Source organism: Cygnus olor, chromosome 5 (genome assembly GCF_009769625.2).
Source record: "Cygnus olor isolate bCygOlo1 chromosome 5, bCygOlo1.pri.v2, whole genome shotgun sequence".
Classification (NCBI taxonomy): Eukaryota; Metazoa; Chordata; class Aves; order Anseriformes; family Anatidae; genus Cygnus; species Cygnus olor.
The window spans coordinates 43,486,768-43,508,486 of NC_049173.1; the positions used below are offsets into that span (position 1 = coordinate 43,486,768).

General features: G+C 36.4%; 1 long non-coding RNA gene across 1 annotated transcript in view; it reads right to left on the reverse strand.

Moving 5' to 3' along the window:
* Nucleotides 1-260: 260 nt before the first annotated feature.
* The window catches only part of LOC121071500, a 39,350-nt gene continuing 17,891 nt past the window's right edge, over nt 261-21,719 (reverse strand). Inside the window, exons 3-4 of the long non-coding RNA XR_005820636.1 lie at nt 2,579-2,665; nt 261-2,421 (exon numbers count right to left, since the gene is read on the reverse strand). This is a non-coding gene — a long non-coding RNA (uncharacterized LOC121071500). The remainder of the gene's footprint in view (nt 2,422-2,578; nt 2,666-21,719) is intronic.

Genomic DNA, 21,719 nt, shown 5'->3' on the forward strand with positions numbered 1-21,719 from the left:
CAAGGACTTTTCAGCTTCTCGCTCTGTCCTGCCACGAGCAGACTAGGGGTGCAGCAGGAGCGGGGAGGGGACAGACCCAGGACAGCTGACCCAAACTGGGCCAAAGGGGTATTCCATACCATCTGACGTCATGCTAAACAATATATAGGGGTGGCTAGCCAGGGTGGGGCACGGGTTGCTCGGGGATAGGCTGGGCATCAGTCAGCGGGTGGTGAGTAATTGCATTGTGCATCATTTGTTTTTTACACATTATTATTAGTAATACTATTATCACTATTATTATTATTATTATTGTTATTATTATTTCCTGTCTTATAAACTGTCTTTATCTCAACTCACAGGCTTCACTTTCCCATTTCTCTCTCCCATCCCAGAGAGGGAGGGGGGAGGGTAAGTGAACGGCTGTGTGCTGTTTAGCTGCCGCTGGGTTAAACCACAACAGTTTTAGAGTCTAGGTAAACCACAAGCAGATGGCAGACATAAATGTGTGAATAAGCTATCACTAATGTTCAGCGCAGACCTGATCCAGATCTTTCAAAACCCATGGAAGTCAGCTTCAGCTGAAACAAACCATTGTACTTTTGGCTTTCCATGTGGTGAAGAATATTTTAATTCTTTTCCTCACTCCCATTTCAAGAAAGTCTCACAGTAAAGTGCTAAAAGTGGAAAATAACAAGAAATTAAAGTACATGAAAATCAATTCTTGAATGATTGCTTTATCAGAGACAAGGAAAAATACAACCAGCATAATTAATCATCTTATCTTTAAGACTTTTAATTAATAGTTGCATATGTTCTTTCTGAATATAGGAAGAAAATATTAACAAGGCCCACAACATTCATATAGGACCTATACAGATGAATTTCACAAATTTCCAAGGAGTCACTCGTTCATATCCCCAACAATATAAGATGGTTTTGATGTTCCAAATATTAGTGGAAGAAAATACCTAAAGAGTAATTTCTGAGAAGCCACAGATGACAAAAAGCAGATTGCAGAAGGCTCAAAGTTTGATGTGAAATATTTAGGTTTGGGTTTTTTTTTTTCTTTTCTTTGACTGATTGGATAGCTTCCACATGGATGAAATACATACTAAATTATTACAGATAATTACATCGCTGTATTTTTGCTAAAATATTAAGACGCCTTTGTCCCACAGGATAAATTGTGACAGACATTGGCACATCAGCTAATGAATAGCTGTGGGGTAATGGGAAAAAAGAGCTACCACAGGACCCTGGAATTAGGAAACAGAATGTCTGTAAATAATCCACACTCAAAGAAAAATGCCACTTTTCTTCTCCCCCCCCCTCCTACTAATTACATATAGAACAAATGCTCAACATTTGGTAGATGTTGCTTGAAGGCAATTTTTTCTGGAAATAGTCTCAAGGCCTCCTCCACTCCGTTTTCATTACAGGAAAGTATGACCTAGAAATACTGAATAATAACCTTGAACCAAAATATTTTCAAATTCTCACAAGAGTAGGCAGCCATTTTGGAGAAAAGATATATCACTACAACAGAGGAATGCAGTTCTCATATCATTTTTGTAATTATGGAGGAATGTTTTTTCACATCGCATTGTGAAACAATGAGAGGAACATTCCCAGGAAATATAGACAGATCATCACAGAATCAAACAGCAAGTCTACATTTTAAACAAATATTTAAACATTAAATCTGCTATAATTTGCCAAATCTCACCTTCCATTTCAATTAATAGAAATAGAACCATCTGGAATATTTATGCTGAAAAAAAAGTACTTGAAAATTATTAAAAAGTAAAAATTAGCAAGACTCTCAAATATTATTATATTTTCAATAAATAAAAGAAAAAATCCTTAAGCCTAGCATTATGGGATTGAATATAGTCCAAAGGTATCCTGTAAAATAAGGTACCCACTTTCATAGGACACACCTGTGGTTCTTGAAAGGGTGAAATGTATATCATTTGTAAGAAAACACTCCTCATAACCTCAGGCTGTGATTCCGACAAACCATGTATTTTGTTGTTAATTAAAGGATTTGTATGGCCTCACCTTACAATTAGTGATAGGAATCTATCTTTAAGACACCAGACTGTGCCACGTATCTAACGTAACAGTCACCAGCATGTTTATAGCCCTAGTGCATTACAGTTCTTCGTTTTTGCCTTTCTTGGCTGCATTAGGCAAAGTATTGCAAACAGGTCAAGAGAGGTGATCCTTCCACTGTACTCAGCATTGTTGAGGCCACACCTGGAGTGCTGTGTCCTGTTCTGGGCCCCTCAGTACAAGAGAGGCACAGACATGTTGGAGAGAATCCAATGTTGGGCCACAAAGATGATTAAGGAACTGGAGCACTTCTCCCATTAGGAAAGTCTGAGAGAGATGGAACTTTTCAAAGAGAAGATTCAGGGAGGATGTCATCATAAATACCTGAAGGGAGGAAACAATGAAGATGGAGTCAGATTCTTTTCAGTGCCTAGTACCTAGGACCTAGGACCTAGGACCTAGGACCTAGTGCCAGGACAAGAGGTAATGGGCACCAACTGGAACACAAGTTCCATCTAAACATCAGCATAGTCTTCCTTACTGTTCAGGTGATAGAACACTGGCACAAGTTGCCCAGAGAGGTTGTGGTGTCTCCCTTCTTGGAGGTCTTGGAGGTCTGGACATAGTCCTGGATAATCTGCTCTAAGTGTCCATACTTGAGCGGGGGTGTGGACCAGATGACCTTCAGAGGCCTTCAATCTCAACCATTCTGATTGCATGATTTCTGGGGAAAAAAAAAAAAAAATTATAAAGACATCATCTGCTCAGCAGACAGATTAAGCATTGTCTCAACAAACAGTAAAAAAAAAAATAATATATATATATATATGTATATAAAAGCCCGTTCTTTAAAGTACATGCTTATGTTCTTTTCTGAACAGAAATTAAGGGCTTAAATGATTTAATTTTCTGATTTGGGGATATAACTAATCTTTTATATATATATGTATTCCAAGTATAAATGTAAAAAGAAGCCTATAATTCCCCCTGCGAATCAAAGTATCAAAGTAAATTAGTTACATAACACCCACCTATTCCTTTGAAAACATCCCTCTTACTAAGATTTTTATAATAATGAGTTATACTAATGTGAACAGTGTTAATTACTGTTCTGAGTAGACTCATAAGTTTGGGCTGAACTGTATCACAACATAAAGTTAATACAAGTCACCATGGAAAAACAAAGAGAAAAAGTAAACAGGCAAAATATAGTAAAAATTCATACAACTTTCAAAATAATTCAAATGTTGTAAGGTGTTTCTTACAGGAGCAAATTTGAAGAGAGATACTGGTGCCTTTGCCACCCAACTCCCTTCCCCCCCCACCCCCACCCCCCCATCATTCAAAGGCAAGCAATATCTCTTTACATTTGTTTCTGTACATGAAAATGTACTTTGACCTGGGTTCATGATGTTTTATTTAGTTTTGGGACACAACCTGATGTGACACAATAAAATGTGATATGTCTGTCAATTTTACTAAAGCAGTGGGAATGAGTAAATATTCATGCAACTTGAATCTTTTTCTGTTATCTGTTCCTTCTGAACACACAGCTATTGGCATGTCCCTTCATGAGCAACACAAAAGAGCAGTTGATGTCCCATGGAGCACTGGGAAAAAAAAAAAATAAAAGTTTGGAAACAATTCTGTTCAAATTCAAAACTTAAGAATTTTTGGCCCTTGTCTGAGCTTGAAAGAATGACAACATAACTGTCTCCTCAGCTGACAATTGTGGTGCATCTCAGTGTTTTATGACTTCAGTTGAGCATAAAGCAGCCAGAACAGATTAGTTTTGAAGACAAAAAAGATTCTTGTCTGAGGAAAAAAAATGTTACAGAAACAGCAAGATATGCAACTAGAATAGTTTCTAATTACAGAGCCAAATTCACTGCCAGCTTTTGCAAGAAAGCGTTTTCCCAATAGTTGACAAGTAACTTCCTGGCAGCCTTTACCATAGCATTCTTAACACTGGCTAAAAAATGAATGATCCTCTACTTTAGTTAAAACTCCCAGAAAGGACAGCAGTTCAAGTGTCTTCTAGTCTCTTAAATTGATACTTTCCAAGCTTTGTCTCTGCTGTCAAAAAGTGAGATTATACTATAATACATACATTAGCTACTTTGCTGTGAGTCCTCGGGGAGGCCAAACACTGCAGTTTTAAATGAGATAAAACAGCGGTGAGAAGAAGTGTTGACATCAGCTATATCACAAAGAAGATTGCAGATGTGTGACCTTCACTGTGAATTCCTGGTGAGATGACAATGGCCAGTTACCTTGTCACATCTCTACCAATTCCAACCCTGTGCAGCTGATGACACAGCACAGGTCACAGTCTGAGACAGGATGGGTTTTAAGCGAGACTGTCTGAGCCCTGGCAGACAGGGACTAAGGCTCATAAGAAGGAAGAAGACAGGCTGGAGAGAGTAGCAAAGCAATAAACTAATGTGAGTGGAGAGCTATGCCCAGGCCTTGCTTCTCTCCCTCCTCTTTTCTGAGTCTGCCATTAACTCCTTGAAATATAGTTGATCCCACTGGTTGAGCACAGTCTAGTCTTTATATCACTTTTATGAGTAAGGTATAAAGATACATACATAGTTTTCTTCCTGCTGTTTGTTTTCAGATTTTTAGCTAGCTCAAGCAATCTTTTAGAAGGAACATTTCTGAGATACGTTGAGAACTGGAAATTGATATCCTGTCTGAAAGTCTATTTGTACTTTTGAAGAATCTCCCTTCAGAACTGAGGAGATGGAGTAGGATTTTGTTACATTTTCACTGTTTTGAAAATGTGACTCAACATGTATATGCTCTATATCTTCTATGTCATCTTCTAACCTGGCAGCTTAGTAAAATGGTTAAAAGTATTAAACACAGTCAACCTGTAAATTTCATTACCACAAATGTAAAGGAATATACCCTGAATTAATAAAAGGGAAAGAGGAGAGAATGCACAGCTAGAAGCATAATCAGGACTTGTTTCAAGTATGTACTAAAGTTCAGCCTGAGATTTACTTGTCAGCATCACCAATAAAAGGGATAATTAATGAAGCCTGCATTTAAGAGATAAAGGACACTGTTGAATTTTGTTAATTTTCTTGGAATAAGAAGCAATAGTACAGTAACGAACTTGAAGTTTCTGCTAACTTTAAATTCTTTCCAGCTATTTCTCTTTTTGTATAAGAACAATTGCTTGAAAATATTAAAGACTGGGAACAAAAGAACCAAAGATGACAGAACAGGGTGGTTACTCATTATTTATATAATCATGAAGTCTGTTTCCACTTTGCAAGTTCAAGATAATTTCTCATACAAATAATATAATAAATCCTCCATTTTGATTTCATTACAATCAATAAGGACCATATTCACTTCAACTAAGTGAAGAGACTCTGTTGAATCACATTTGTTTTGATCAGGTAGTATTTTAGAAGATTTTTTGATCCTGACCATTCTTTTGCAGTTAATAGTCTTTTCAAATTCATACATCACAGCTTTTGTACTTGATGAACTCTCAGTTAATGTTCACTAAAACAGATAAATCAAATTTGCCACATTGGCCCACAGTGTCAGCCTATCCTTGTGCTACACACACATTTCACACATTTTGTCTCAATTTTATACATTAGTTGATCATGGGAGTGTTTATGGTATAAACTCAGCAAAACAGACTGTGCAAGAACAGTTTTTAGGACAGAAATATGAGCATGAGCAGAGTACACAAATACAGCACCCGAAACTCTTTTGTTCAATACTGATCAAGTTGAAGAACCATCATCTGGATTTAAACATAACTGGAGAACCTCAAGGACACTTTTGAAGCAAAGGCTGAGTTGGTTTCAAAGAAGCATAAAACAGTATGAAAATTTTTAACAGTAGAAAGAGAACTTGAGGAGAAACAACAGCACTGTTTACAGCCACCCTTCAGTGCCAAGATGAGCACTGTCCCCATGGGACACTGGCAGCAGCTGGCATGACATGTGAGGATCCGCAACCAGGTGTGCCTGCACAACATACGGGATATTGGCTGGGAACAGAGAACAGGAGCACACTCATCTCTGAGAGCAGGGGTGTTGAAAGGAGGGTAAGATGCCCAGCCTGGAGAGTGGGCCTGCTGATAGCCCACACCACCAATGATGGAGAGAGGTGACAGGGAAGGTGATATGATGGCATTAGATGGTTGTTTAGAAGGTTTATAAGATTGCTTAGAAATTCGTAATGTTTATAAATGCCTTGTAAGTACGTTGCATTTTGATTTGTTTGTTGTACTGCTGATATTGAACCCGAGTATGTAGTTCATTACCTGCTTGTTAATTATATGTCATTGATAAATCAATGGACCATTTTGATCAATATTAGTTTTAAACTGCATGAGCTGAGCAGTTTTTTTCCTGCAACAGCTGATTGCTTCCTGTCTGTTCCAAACAAGCAAGGCAATGCAGATGGTAACTTGTACTAAACAGAATACCAATATTTAAAATTTGATATTTAATATCTGAATATCCATTCATTATGAAAACCATATAATTTTTTTTTTACAAAAGTATTGTGACACTAAGCAGAGTAGCTTTATCATCATTGCTAAAGGACAGAAGTACAATGAACTAATTCGGTTAGCAATTTTCTCAGAAGCTGTGAAAGATATAAATCCCATTCATAATCCCACATCAAATCCTAATCAGTGAATTATTCTGAAAGGCAGTAATTTACTATAGATCCGATACTTACTATCGTAAATACAATATTATTTTATTTATTTAAATTTATTTGAAATACAATAGTATTGTATTTACAATACAATAACATTATCAGTGAGACATGCTGCAAGTGAAAGATGTTTCTGCTTTGGGCTTTTTGCACCAACCAGTGTTCAAATCAACACTTGTAGACTGTTATGATGACTTCCTCAGCCTTCTGAAAGATGAGATTACCTTTTACTCCTTGCACATCCTACTTACACAAGAAGCCATGATGACGTAAACTGTGCATGAACATACTGGGCATATTTTGGAATCATACTGTGCAGAAAACTGATTTTTTAATTAGTCAGACAGGTAAAAATCAATAATTCATCGTTTGGGTAGCTTAGACACTTGTTTTTCTTTTTCCAATGAAAAAGTTTATTTTTTATCATTGTTAAATGTAAATAAAGAACTCAGATTCATAGAACCTTAGATGAAAATCAGGTTTTCTTTTTCTCAGTTTTCATACTTCAGAATGCTCTGCAAAACATAAATATTAAGTTAAAGTTGTATTATAATCTCTTACTTCTCTAATTTAGAGAAAATAAATCAGATGAGTGTTGATCATTTCTCCAAGATATATAGGGGGGTGGACCTAGGTAGGTTTTGAACTCTTGCTGGTTATGTTTCTTCATCAGTAGGAAAACAGATCACTAGGAAAAAGATGTTCATTGGTGGAGCCTCTATTACACAAACTGATACATTGAGAGAATAGCTGCAAAACATTACCTTATACAGTTTGCAGATCCTCCATTGTGTTATTTGTATAGAACTTTCTTCATTTCTGTTGTAGATACTTTGAATAGCTGGTATCTCACTTGAAAGTATTGATGCAGTAATATTGCATTGTGATGAAAATATTTTTTTTCTCCAAACTTACATCTAAAGGGTTTCTTCGTAAATTGAAGTAAGAGGCCAATCATCATGCTTCAGAAAGTTTGTCATATCCTCTTAAATTTTATCAGAACTGAAAACTAAGTAAATCATGAACCTTAATTTCAAAGGCAATGGATTTAGAACTGCAATCTATGTTTCAGACCCTCTGCTTTCTGAGATTTTGCACTGTTTCTTTCAAAATCACCCGTGCAAGAAGAAAAATAAAAGTAATGAAGGATGTTAAGTGCATGAAGTATCAACATCCTTTTATAAAACCACATTTAGCAGAAAAAGTAAACGAAATGAAGACACTGGAATGCTTAAGAAAATTCTCTCTCTATGCATCTACAGTTATATATTTGTTTAGCCAAATCTGCCACCATGTAAAGTCCGCAGAGTGTAAGCCTATTAAGGGAACTACTCACAATGTTCAAAAATGTAGCCTAACTGTATGTTTTTGGAAGATCAGAACACAAAGAGTCAGAGAAATTGAACAAATACAGGATAGTTCTAAAACATGAACTGGTAAAAAAAAAAAAAAAAAAAAAAAAGTTGTACAGCTCCAGTAAGTTGTGCAAGTTGTGCAGTAAAATAAAATTTTGGAATATGCTGAACTCCAAAACTAGGGCACCAAAACTTATAAAGGACTGAAGAATAATGACTAATGAACTAGTCAAGGTCACAAAGACATTTCCTCTGCCTGACATTTCCTAATTGTTTGATCTTATACTGATACAATCCTGAAGTACTATATTAATTAATATACTTTAAAACACCAAAAATGTGACTTCATAGATGAGTTACATGTGAAAACTGGAAACTAAGATAGAAAATTCTTCAGATACTTGGTAGACATAATCATATGTCTAGTCGTACCCATACCGGCAGAACAGAGAACAGAGGTATCCTGGTAGAGAAGTTCCAGGATTTGGAGTTTGTGGTGATTATGTAACTATGACCTCGTATTGTGAAGTTGTAACTAAAGAGTTAACACAAGTGACTGGTAAATAAATAAGAAACTAGCTAGTAAGCAAATAGATGAGACTTTAATTCCATGTTTGGTGCTGATAAGATCAATATTGGAACGTCATATCCAGTCTTGACTTTCATGATTTTAAAAATATTGAAAAGCTGGGAGAGAATTCTGAAGAGCCTGAAAAGTATATGTGAGGGCTGAGAGAAAACTTAACAGAAAAAAAAAAAAAAAAACAGTTCTCTTATCAAACAGATGCTTGTGAGTCTTTCTTGACTTAAAAAAAAAAAAAAAAGAGTAGAAAGACGCACAAATATCTCATGTCAGATAGATCAGATCAGATAAATTCAGATCAGATAAGTGAGCCCTTCTATATCAAGGGTAAACAAGATTCACCACTAAAATCACAAACAGCAGTAGATTTTCCACTTGTCAAAACTTTGAAAACAATTATTTTTCCTAAATTTCCTAAAATAAATTTATTATTCTTTGTTTAAAAAATTTGTTTAGCTTTTTCAAAATAAAATGTTCTTTACTACTCTTTTCAAAGTTTTCTAAAAACTTGTGTCAATTTCAATATGAAACCATTATCAAAACAAAACTGTTTTTTTTCATTATTAAAATATTTAAACATATATTTTTGCTTTCCTAGATAATCTTCTATTTCCTCTATCTAGCTCTTACTTGCATAATTTTATAGAAATGAATTATTCTATCTAAATTTAGTAGTGGAGTAACTGCATGGATTCTCTGATTTGGACTACTACAGATAAATAATTGCTTCTGTCAAATAAAGCACTCTGTTTATCCCTACTGCTTTAAAATCTGTGAATCTGTGTGCATATGTGTGTTGACTCTGACCATGACACAGAACATTTGATTGAAACAACAGGCCATGGATTTCTTTAAATATGGAAAGCAGGTGTTCTTTGCCAGAATACAAAGGGCTTCTTATAATACTCTCAAATGCTCATGAAACATGGGTATGCCACATCTTGTGGTATTGTAAACAACAACTTTCTTCCCTCCACATTAATAAAACGTAACAAATTTAAGACCTTGTCAGCTTGATAACCCCACTGTTTTGTGTTTCTGCATATATTCACTCAGATGTATGTGGAAATACAGATGCCTTTTTACAGTTTGGTTACCATCCCAGTGACCTTAGGATTGGCTTATGCAGGTTTAATCTAAGCTTTATTAATTGCTGTTTGGAAGAGGCAGGGATTTAAATAAAAGAGTGATTGCTGTTTTAACAGCAAAAGATAATCACTTGCAATTCACAGAAGTTAGAAGGATAATAGAGAAAACTTAATTTACCCAGACTTCTACACGTCTCTATATTTGCTCAGACCACCACTAACTCCAAAAGAAGCCAAAGAATTTAAATATAACTATTAAAGAGTGCACTAGCATTAATTAAATTTGGAAATTAAGTTTATAAGTGCATGTTTGGGAGAACTAGACAGAAAGAAACTTAAAGATGGCAATGCTGATACACAGTCATCACACCTCCTCAGCAAAAGGATAAAATAATCTATTTTTGTGGGATTACAGCCCAAAAGTGTTTTGCATTAGCATTTGCATTTCTTTAATGCAGATCCTAATGAATTTAACTTCTCATGTCATTCATTAAACTCAATATGCTTTCATGGACAAAAAGTGTAGCACAATTTATATGTCAAATGAAGAACCTAAATTATTAAAATCTAAAAAAAACTGTAAAGGTGTACCAAAATGCAACAAATATTACTACTACTCCAATTATAGAGATAATAATACAGTCTCAACACAAAACAATGTGATTAATGGTACTACAGTTAAAAGTTGTTAGACATCAAAATCTCACATTATTTCCTCTCTTTTTGTGTGTGTTATTCTCATCCATCCACTGCTCTTCTTATCGTAAGGTCAACAGATTATGTCAAGGGAAGAGGCTTGGAAAGTTGGCAGAACCATGGGGTCTCCCGCAGGAGGGTGATATTAATGACAGAGACATGAGATGTTGCTACCAACAGCTTTCCCTTCCTCCTCACTCTTATGTCCACTTGAGCACATACTTCTGGAGTTTTTTAATGCATTTTAGACCTTGCTCTTTTTTTTAACATCATGTTACAGCCAACTTTTGCATATGGTGCATTGTAAATGTTAGATAATTATTATTCTACTTTTTTGTTACTCAAAATGGTTTTGTCCAGCTACTAAGTTGGTATTACTTAGTTGGTCAGTAACTGACCTCTGATGCATATTCATGGAGCCTCTGTTATCACCCTATGCCTACAGCTACAAAGCCCCTGCTCTCAACCCAAGCCTGCAGCCATTTATGCAGCATCATAGTTATACTGGAGAAATAATTCACTCTTACAGAGCATAATTAGTTGTTATGACTACTAGCATCAAAAATATTAATGATTGGATTTACTCCACATATTTAAAGAAAGGTAAGTAGAACTAAAACAAACTAGATGACATCCACTTTATTATTCAGCCATTTTTGTTACAACTAAAAAAGTTAAAACAAATTCCAATCAAGCCAAAATAGTCCAGGAAAAGCAAGCATGACAGCCACAGGCCTGCTGTTCACTTAACACAGAGCCAGTGGTCTGATAGCAGCAACATATTCTCTGCATTTCTGGACTACAAGGATACTCTTTTTATTACTTTTCCTGCAGAAAGTGGATTTGTTACAAGAATTCAAGGGCATTTTTTTGTGCATCCTCTATACCTGAATGTCTGAATTTGATATCTAGATCAACAAACCTCAGTCCTCTTTTTCCTGCATTCTGGTGCAGACACACTATATATTGTGAGCATTCCACAGAATAGGCCAGAAAAAATGGTTCTCCAAATACTCTGCTGTGGAGCACTGTCTCCTGGGAACTAGCAGAAAGGCGCTGCTTTAAATATTTATGAAGTGAACTTGTAAGAGTATTTTGGAAAGTGCATGCAATTAATTCAGTCTTGCTTAGGTAAAGATCTGGGCAGAATGTCCTGCAACTAACAGGGCTTTTCCATTACTAACAACATTTTCAAGTGATGACAAGAGAAACTTGCAAAATCAGAAATTCAATAACCTCCTCCATATGTCTGAGCAGAAAAGAACTAGAACCAGAAGGAAATTAAAATTCATAGTGTTTCCTATCTTTACTTCAATATTTGCAACCAGAAAAAAAAAGCATTACAAAACAGGGTACAAAACTTTTCCTACAGACTGTTCTTGACATCTACAAAGTTTACATGAAACTGTGCAGGATGAGCCAAAAGACTGCAGATCGGTAAGTTTGAGGCAGATGCTACCTTAAATATGGCAGCCATGCATTACCATATTGAGCCTTTTTGCAGAAATCTCTACATGCAGAGAGTTCATTAAGGCCAAATGTTGGAATGAATCTAGGTCTTTAGAAAAAAAAAAATGTAGCAAGGTTTGTGGAGAAGGCTGGGGCTATCAGTCAGGGTGATGTATGTGATGCTAGACAGATAAGGTACAAATCATGAAAGGATAATTGATTTCTTGATAGCACAAAAACACTTAGCTGTAGCCTTTTTAATACAGTGCCAAATGAAGAATGAATTAGAGTTAGTAAGGACAGGAACTTATCCCTTTTCTCTAAAAAATCCCTTTTCTTTTTTTCTCTATTCAAAACCATCAGGTTGTTTATTAACAAAAATGTAGAAAATAAACATCACTGACACGATCAAAACCTTTATTTGATCTAAGCATCACGCAATATTCTAATTAAACAATTCTCAAGCTGCTAATAATATCTCATTAAAACGATGCTCTAAAAGTTGAGTCTGCTGGGGATTAAGATGCAGTTGGATTATGTCTAATCACATTTTTTCTGTCTGTTTGACAAGGCTTTATAAAAGATTTTGTAGCATTCATGAAGCAGGAAAACAAGTTTCTGTACTTGACATTAAACAGATGTCATTGTTTTGTAACAGCACAAGAAGTTCAAGGTAAATCTTTCACTGTGAACACTTGATAAGGTTGATAAAAAAAAAAAAAAGTCTATCTAAGAAGTTTAGGCAGTATTTTCAAAACATTCAATATTATCAGAATTCTTCATTTATGCTTAGCTGTCTTGGAAGCAATCAATTCTCTGAATTTCTTTAACTGAGGAATTCTGGAAAGTAATTAAATTTAAACTAAGATGAAGCAAAACTATTTCCTTTGCAAAAAATGTCAGTAAAGCAAAGCACATGCATTTCCATAGGGGTTTCACTTTGTTCCTCTCACATTCTATCTTTATTCTGAATTTCTGGGGCCCACTTCTGATCTACAGTATTCAGCTATGTTGGTATAAATATGTCCTAACTTATTACAAATCTAACAGAACTGTACCAGTTTGGATACAGCTCAAGTGAGCCTCAGATAAGATCCAATTGATGTAAAATATTGGTTATTCATGAGAAAATTGACTATTTTAAAATAGTTTAAGCTTGGTATGTATTTTTATTCTAAACTGAAATTCCCAAAAAAAGCCAGTCTTTTCCAACTGAGTCACAAGGGAATTACAGAGGACACAAGTTTTAATATAACAGGCTCTTCTTTCCTTCTTTTTTCCTTTTCTTTTATTTGGTAAGTGCTTACAGGGGGCAATAGGAGTTAAAGTTCCTTCATACATCTCATAAATCACAGGTGAACTAAAGAGAGCACAGTTCTATTACACAAGCTGAAGAAAGCATTCAATGTCTGTCACCTTGATATAAGACATCACAGAAGTCCTTCAAAAATCAGTATATTCTCAGACTGACAATTGGCTGAAACAGTACTTAAAATCAGAAAGAAATGCTTTATTTCACAGTAGAGGGGACATGAATTCTAACAGCTTGAACTTTTAACTACTTCCTTTTAATAACCTTCACCACTATTCTCCAGTCATTTTTTGAATGAGCCGAGAAAAAAAAAATGCCAGCCTCAGCACTTAAATTAAAGCTGTGGTTTAAGAAATGTTTTCCTTCAACCCTGAATACAGCCTACCTAATTATTGTCATCACTGTGCTTTTTCCTTTAAAAGGAAATAGTGACCCTTCCTGTAGCTGACACCGAAAGAGCTTGGCTGCCCACAGTGGCAGCTTTGCAGTCATCCACCATTCAAAGAAGCACAAGTTAGAATTCCTGAGGGGAAAAAAAAAAGTGCAAAATTAACCATGAAAAGCATATATCTGCCCCAAGTCTCGGCAATGCTGTATTCAAACTGTGGTGTGGGAGACCCAGCAACAGGTGATGGAAGCTAACCTTGGTCCCCAACAGTAGCTGGTTTATAATAGGGGTGATGCCCTCAATCTCTGAGGAATGGATTTCTGTGGCATCACTCACAAGCACTCTTCAGGAGCAAGTTGTGCGGTACTACTCTGGTCCTAAAGAAAACTAAAAACTCCTGCAAAGGTAAGATGAGCTTGAACAATCCAGTTAAATGAATGTAAGAATAGGAAGCAGGATTAAATATGGGAGGGTGCCAGTTCAATGCAGGGTTCAGGAAATGGTCTGCCCTTCTTCAGAGCTGACTGATGCTGGGGAAATCCATTAAATGCTCAATGTTTTGATTAGAAACTTGTCCAGATATCTCTTCCAAATTCCACCACCACCACCCCCAAATTACTACATCACTGTCGGGAAAAAAAAATAAGGAAACAGCAATACTTGCAAATGTGCATTCTGTTCTCTGTTTCATTTCTTATAATGCTGTCTGTGCTCTGCTGGAGGCTTTTTCTAAATCAAGTTCACAGAGGAGAAAAACATGGATATTAATTTGGCTCCAGCAGTTCTCACACATTTTTTCTTCCAAAACAGAGAAGTTTTAAGCAAACCATTAGAGGAAAAGATCTTTTTGTGCTGGACCAATAGCCTGAATGTTCAATTTTTTAGGTGACTACTTTTCACATTGTGGTGAGCTGTTAGCCATTGGGGTATCTGCAGAAAATAAATACAAAATCTAATGGTGAGAATATTCACAGACTTAGTAAAATTTTATGAAATAGTTATCCAGACATAAATTCAAAAATTTTAAAGGGGAAACTGATTCTAGTAATTTTATTTATTCCACAAAGTACTTGTGGATTTGTATTTTTCAAAAAAATTGGACAAAACAGGTAATAATGTCATGATTGCATGACACAGCACTTTGGAAGTGTCCCTTAAGATATTCTTACCCACATTTTTTGTTGTTTTTACAACAGATTGGTACTTTTGTTCACACCCTGACCCATAAATATCTGTGCAGTCACAGATATGCAGAAGTGATATTCCACAGTATGGGTACAGGAATGAGTTGCAGGATGTGGCAGAACATGACCTTAAGCAAATATGAGTGCTGTAGGTTTTGTATTACAAAATCTACCAAAAAAAAAAAAAAAAAAGTCATGAAGCCTAGGAAACAATTTAAAATACAGAACAGTTCCTTCACTGATTAAATCACTGTAGCCTGAGACTACCCCAAGGATTTCAAATTATTTTGCCCCAGATTTTAAGCTGATAGAGCTTATTCCAATATACAAACTGAAAGAGCTATACTGAGCTTATTCTGATAGAGCTGAATTCTGACAGAGGTTGAGAAAACAACCACTGGACTGAGGTGAGATCTCAACTATTTCTCATCACAGAATTGTTGAGTTTGGAACGGGCCTCTGGAGTTTATCTGGTCCAACCACCCTGCTCAAGCAGAAACATCTAAAGCAAGTTTGCCCAGGGCCATGTCCAGATGACTTTTGAAAAAATCTCCAAGTAGGTAGACTCGACAACCTCTCTCAGCAACCCGTTCCAGTGCTCCCTTACCCACACAATAAAGTGCTTCCTGATGTTTAGACAGAAGACTGATTCAGTCAACTTACAGTGCATGGTCAAAGATTGAACATATAGAAACATCTAGAAGTTATAACACTCTAAAAACAATTCTCCTATTTCTTTTTTTTTTTTTTTTTATAATTTGCATTTAAACCCAGAAGTCCTTCTTTGCCATTTTGATGACAGTATAGAAACATAGAATGGTTTGGTTTGGAAGGGACCTTAAGATCATCTAATTCCAACCCACCTGCCATAGGCAGGGTCACCTCCCACTAGACCAGGTTGCTCAAAGCCCCATCCAACCTGGCCATAAACACTTCCGGGGATGGGGAATCCACAACTTCTCTAGGCAACATGTTCCAGTGCCCCACCACCTTCTGAGTAAAGAATTTCTTCCAAATATCTAAATCTTCCCCTTTTAGTTTAAAACCATTACACCTTGTCCTATCACTATGCTTCCTGACAAAGTGTCCCTTCCCAGCTTTCCTGTAGGCCCTCTCTACATACTGGAAAGCCACTATAAGATCTCCCCAGACGCTTCTCTCTCCAGGCTGAACAACCTCAACTCCTCAGCCTGTTTTCAGAGGAGAGGTGCTCCAGCCCTCTGATCATCTTCATGGCCCTTCTCTGGATTCATTCTAATAGCTCATGTCCTTCTTGGACTGGAGGCCCAAGAGTGCAAAGTACTCCAGGTGAGGTCTCACAAGAGCAGAGTAGAGGTGAAGAATCACATCCCTCGACCTGCTGGCCATACTTCTTTTGAATGCAACCCAGGATACAGTTGGCTTTCTGGGCTGCAAGCATACAATGCAGTCTCACATTGATCTTCTGATCCACCAACACCCCCAGGTCCTTCTCCTCAGGGCTGTTCTCAATCCATTGTCCACTCAGCCTGTGTTTGTGCCTGGGATCACCCCAGCCCAGAGGCAGGACCTTGTATTTGGCTTTGTTGAACTTCTTGAGGTTCACCTGTCTTTCAAGCCTGTCCAGGTCCCTCTGGATGGCATCCCTTCCCTCCAGTGTGTCAACAGTGTCACACAGCTTGGTGTCATCGGCAAACTTGCTGTGGGTGCACTCAATGCCACTCTCCCATGTGTACTGGGTCTGGCTGGAATGGAGTTAACTTTCCCTTGTAGAGGCCCATATAGTGCTGCGCTCCTGCACTTGTAGCTAGAACAGCCCTGATATCAAACCAAGGGTTGGTCTATTGGTGAGCAATATTAGCACAACATCAAGACGCCCTCCCAAACCCCCAGAGCCAGTAGGCTAGGGGTAGGGAAGAAGTAGGGAGGGTAACCTCACCAGGGCAGCTGACATAAACCAAAAAAAGGGATATTCCATACCATATTATGTCATACTCAGCAATAACAGGTGGGAAAGGGGAAGGAGGAGGAGGGTTTTTGTTATGAAGATATCTGTCCTCCTAAACTGCTACACATATCAAGACCTTGTGTCCCAGGACCTGGCTGAACATTGCTTGTTGATGGGAAGTAGACATATTTTTTTTCTCTCTCTGTGCTTTTGCGTGCTCTTTGCTTGTTGTTTTTTGTTTTGTCCTGTTTTTTCCCTCTTCCTTTTCCCTCTAATTAAATTATCCTTATCTCAACCTGTGAACCTTTTGTGGTTTTTTTTTTCTTCCCATCCTACTTTCTTCTCCCCCTCTACTTCTGAGGAGGGGGACTGAGAGAGCAATTGGGATGGAGTGTAGCTGCCTAACAAGGTAAAACCGCCATTCCGTGTCACTGACAAAGATGTTAAACAGCACCAGTCCCAGTACTGACCCCTGAGGAACATGACTCATTACTGATCTCCACTTGGGCATCAAGCCATTAACCACAAAACTTTGAGTGCAACCATCCATCCAGTTCCTTACCCACTGAGTCCTCCATCTGGCAAATCCATGTCTTCCAATTTAGAGATAAGGATATCATGCGGGACAGTGTCAATGCTTTGCACAAATCCAGGTAAATGATGCCAGTTGCTCTTCCCCTATTCACCAATGCCTGTAACCCCATCATAGAAGGCCACAGATTTGACAGGCCCGATTTGCCCTTAGTGAAGCCATGTTGGCTGTCACCAGTCACCTCCTTATTTTCCATGTGCCTTAGCACAGTTTCCAGGAGGATCTAATCCATGATCTTGCCAGGCACAGAAGTGAAAACTGACTAGCATGTCGTTCCCTGTGTCTTCCTTTTCCCTTTTTAAAAATATGGGTTATGTTCCCTCTTGGAGTCAGTAGGAATTTCACTGGACTGCCCAGACTTCTCAATATGATGGATAGCAGCTTAGAAACTACATCCACCCCTTCCCTCAGGACCCATGGATGTATAAACCAAGAATAGCTCCATTACTAACTACAGTTTAAAACCTATGTCAAAATAAGGCTCAAAGATGACCTGTTTAATCCATATCTTTTTCTCTTTTTTCTTATTTCACCTAGAATTTAATGTGTATTCACAATATTTTTAAAATTAATATAAGATTTTCTTTAAAAACAAAAATCACAAGATAGCAAAAGCTCTATTCAGCTCTTGTCTTCTTTTCAATCTCAGAAACCCCTAAACCATTTTTCACTATTATCATTGGTTATGCTTGCTTTACTTCAGGGCAGGTTTTAATTAAATACTCACAATATTTGCTGTAAAAACTTCCATAATTTCTGTGGTGGCTAAAATAAGATCATAGTCATCCAACCTGTACTTCAGTGAACTGTGTAATTATCTCTCTACAAAACAGGCGAAATCATAAAACATACCTTCTAAAGGAGATAACAAGCTTTAATTCAGGATGGTTTACAACCAAGGGGAATCATATTAACTGCAGATGTTAATTTACCATAACAAGACAGGTCTACTGCTAACTACTCCTTCTTTTCAAAAGAAAAACATTTGAAATAATTATTTTAACTGCAGGTGTTGGTAATGGCTCAGCAGGAACAAAAGTATCATTTAAAACCCATCCTGTCTTTTGGCTGTGTTTACAACCACAGCTTTATTCATTCTAACAATAGACAAAACATTACTAAAAGCAGCTTGTTTACCCACTTGTCAACAGCAGAAATGCATCATTTTGGGGCCATGGTCCTGCAGTATGTTTGTTGTTCTGACTCAAAAGCCTGTCAACTGTTCTGATTGAAATTACCATAGCCAAAACCTAAGGGCAGAGAATATTTTTCCCCCTTTTGTAGCTCGTTATATTATCCACTCACACTATGCTCTGAAACTAAAAATTGTCGATGTTAGTCCATGGATTTTACTTTGGTATTTGGTTTTAGTTTCATTCTGGTTAACATGAAAATGACTTTGGTAGTCTCATGGAACACTATCTGTAACCCAACAATAACTGGGAACCCAGAATATTATTTATATTCCTCATCCTTCAATGCGAGGTCTGCCACAAATCTATTATTTATATGCATAGCCTCAGCTGCACAGAATTTTAAAGTATTTTTTCTCATAAGTTATAAATGTCAGGAAAGTATTGTCTAAATTTTGAAGACTTCTATTGTTAGGCAAGATTCATGGTTAACTTTATTTGACTTTTACTAGATATGAAATTAATTTGCTTGATACCTGTAAGCATTCAAATTTCATGCATGTTAGTTTGGACTTTTGCAGGTGAATAGCATAATATCAATCTTAATAAGAATATTAATAGCAACAACAATAGAATTAGAAATAATACATTGGCACATTAATTCTTCCTCACAGGTTTCTACATAAAATTTATTTCAACTTAGAAAATCAAAATTGGACTTATCATTGAAGTTAACCTTTTATATCCTTAAGCCAGCATTTGAAGACAAAGCCATGTCTTTTCTGTTTCACACCTCATAATCAACAATATAAAATTTGCACTTAATAAGAAAATGCAAAAGTAAAACAAATCTACAGTTTATTCTTCCACAGATATATTGGTCTACAGTGAGTACAGTACTAATGGTATGAAGTTGTCAGTAAACCTAGGAGATATAAGCTGGCAAACAAGTGTTAAGAAATTACATTACTGAGCTTTTAAATACATATACATATTATGAAGAAAAAAATCTAAACCATTTTAGAAATGTGATGGTTTGTATTTCTGCACAATCAAGAAAACACAAACCCAGCACAAACCTTGTCTCATTCTCTTTGCATTTTACACTACCTAAAATCTGATTTTGATCTTTATCTCTTCTATGCTATAATTCTGTTCTTTATTAAGAAATACATGGAAGTAGAAGTAATTTCCAATCCTGGCAGAACAAAATTCACATTAAAATGAATGTGATATATTCTACATTGGGTGCGCTTTTGGATGATTATTCTCACAGCTTATTGAATTGGCTCAAAGAGAAATTAATCAGTTACTAACAGGGCTATGGTAGTTGAATCAATGATTTTGCTTGCTCTTCAGGATGTCAAATTTAAACAGAATAAATAAAGATTGTTGGAGTCCACTGTATTCTGCAGTCCCTGTGGAACCTCTTGTTCTCTCCTTCTCTCATCGTTATTGAAAAACAGGGATAATTTCTGCACTGTTTTTACACAGTGTGGGACATTCATCCCCTCCTTCAATAGTCCTGGGTGTGCCATTCTGTTTGCCTAATTCAACTCATTGATCGCTTTGGGAAAAAGTGGAATGATACAGTAATCAGAATCTCTACTACCTCCTGCTAACCTGGATGCATTCCTAAACAGTTCTCATTATGGACTTCAATCACTTCTCACATTCCCAGAGATGATACCCTAGTCTCTTAACAGGTGGACACATCTGTTCCGCTCTGACAAACTCGACTTATGGTGACTGTGCTTTGAAATACTTGCACAATTTATTCCAAATACTGTGCACATCTGTTCAGATCTAATATTAACTTGAAATTATGGTTTAGTTAAATAAAAAAAAGACATTTGTACATTATTCAGTAGTTGTACAAATATACATGCTTAGAATATTTTAAGAGAACTTCATGTTTTCTGACCTTTAGTTTTGTTATAGCAACTGAGGTCATCATCTTCCTTATTTTGAGAAACTAGTAAATACAGATTGCAATGATACCTGAAAAATAACCACCTGCCAACAAACAGAAAAATCATTCAACATATGAGGAAGTTCTTATTGTAAACAGAATAGCTAGTATGTTTGAACACTGTGACACCAAGAAAATAAAAAAGAAGGAGAGAAGGAGGGAAGAAAAAGGGAGGGAGGGAGGGAGGCCTAATAAAAAATCATTTATCCTATATATTCTAATATTTTCTGAAATCATAGAAGTATATGGTATGTAAATAAACATGTCTTCATAAAGAAGCAAAGGATGGACAAGAGTCTAGAGAGTATGAAAGGTCGGAGTGTACCTATCGTGGTCTCCAACGAAAACAGACTTTTTTCTAGGAATACTTTCAGAGAAAGATCTGCATTGTTGTTGTTCTTTATAATAATTAGGGAGGACTTAACATTATAGCAATCATTTGGTAATTTCATACGTTTTCCCATTTTAAAATACCCTCTGAGAACAGCGTGAAAAGTCTGTGAAAACTCACATCTGTGGGCTTTATTTGGGCTTTTTATTCTTTTATATTTTTATTTGGGCTTTTTTTTTTTTTTTTAACTTGGGCTTTTATTTGCTATTTGAAGTTTTGAAGCATGAGCATGAGTCTGATTCACCAAGACAGCTCATACAGGTCAATTATTACTTTGGAGATCAGATGGAATTAAATCTAGATAGAATTAAATAAGAATTTAGGTTTGTGCTATACCAACCTGTCATTTTATGTGCACAAATAAAGAAATGAAAACCTAAGAAATATCACTTTTGTTGTTGTTCTGCTCTGGAGGCAGTTAAAATCTCAGGGCACTTAAGACTTCAGCAATAAAATTCGGTATTTGCCAAAGACTGCCTTCATTTTCAAAAGGTTGGGTGTCTGCTATTTAAATTCTATTCGACTCTGCAAACTAAACATTTCTCTATTTCTCTCACTTAAGAGAGACTTATCTAAAACAAGTCTAGTAGATTGCATCTGGCGTAAAATACCCTATAACACTACTATTATATTACTATATAATTATAGTTCCATAGAACATTTATATAAACACAATGTTATCTATAACAGATAAACATTTTGCAATGAAGGAAAGTAACAAGTATGAATATGTCTCTATTCCAGCTGCAATGACTTCTGCCTGGAAAGAACCACATTCAGGTACTGACCTGTGCTTCAGTGGATATATAAACATTGTCTGATTGAATAACATGAAACAGACATAACCTTTTCTCCATAAGTTGAGTGGTCTCAACTTGATGTTACAAATTCATGTTAATAGTTGCTTTTGC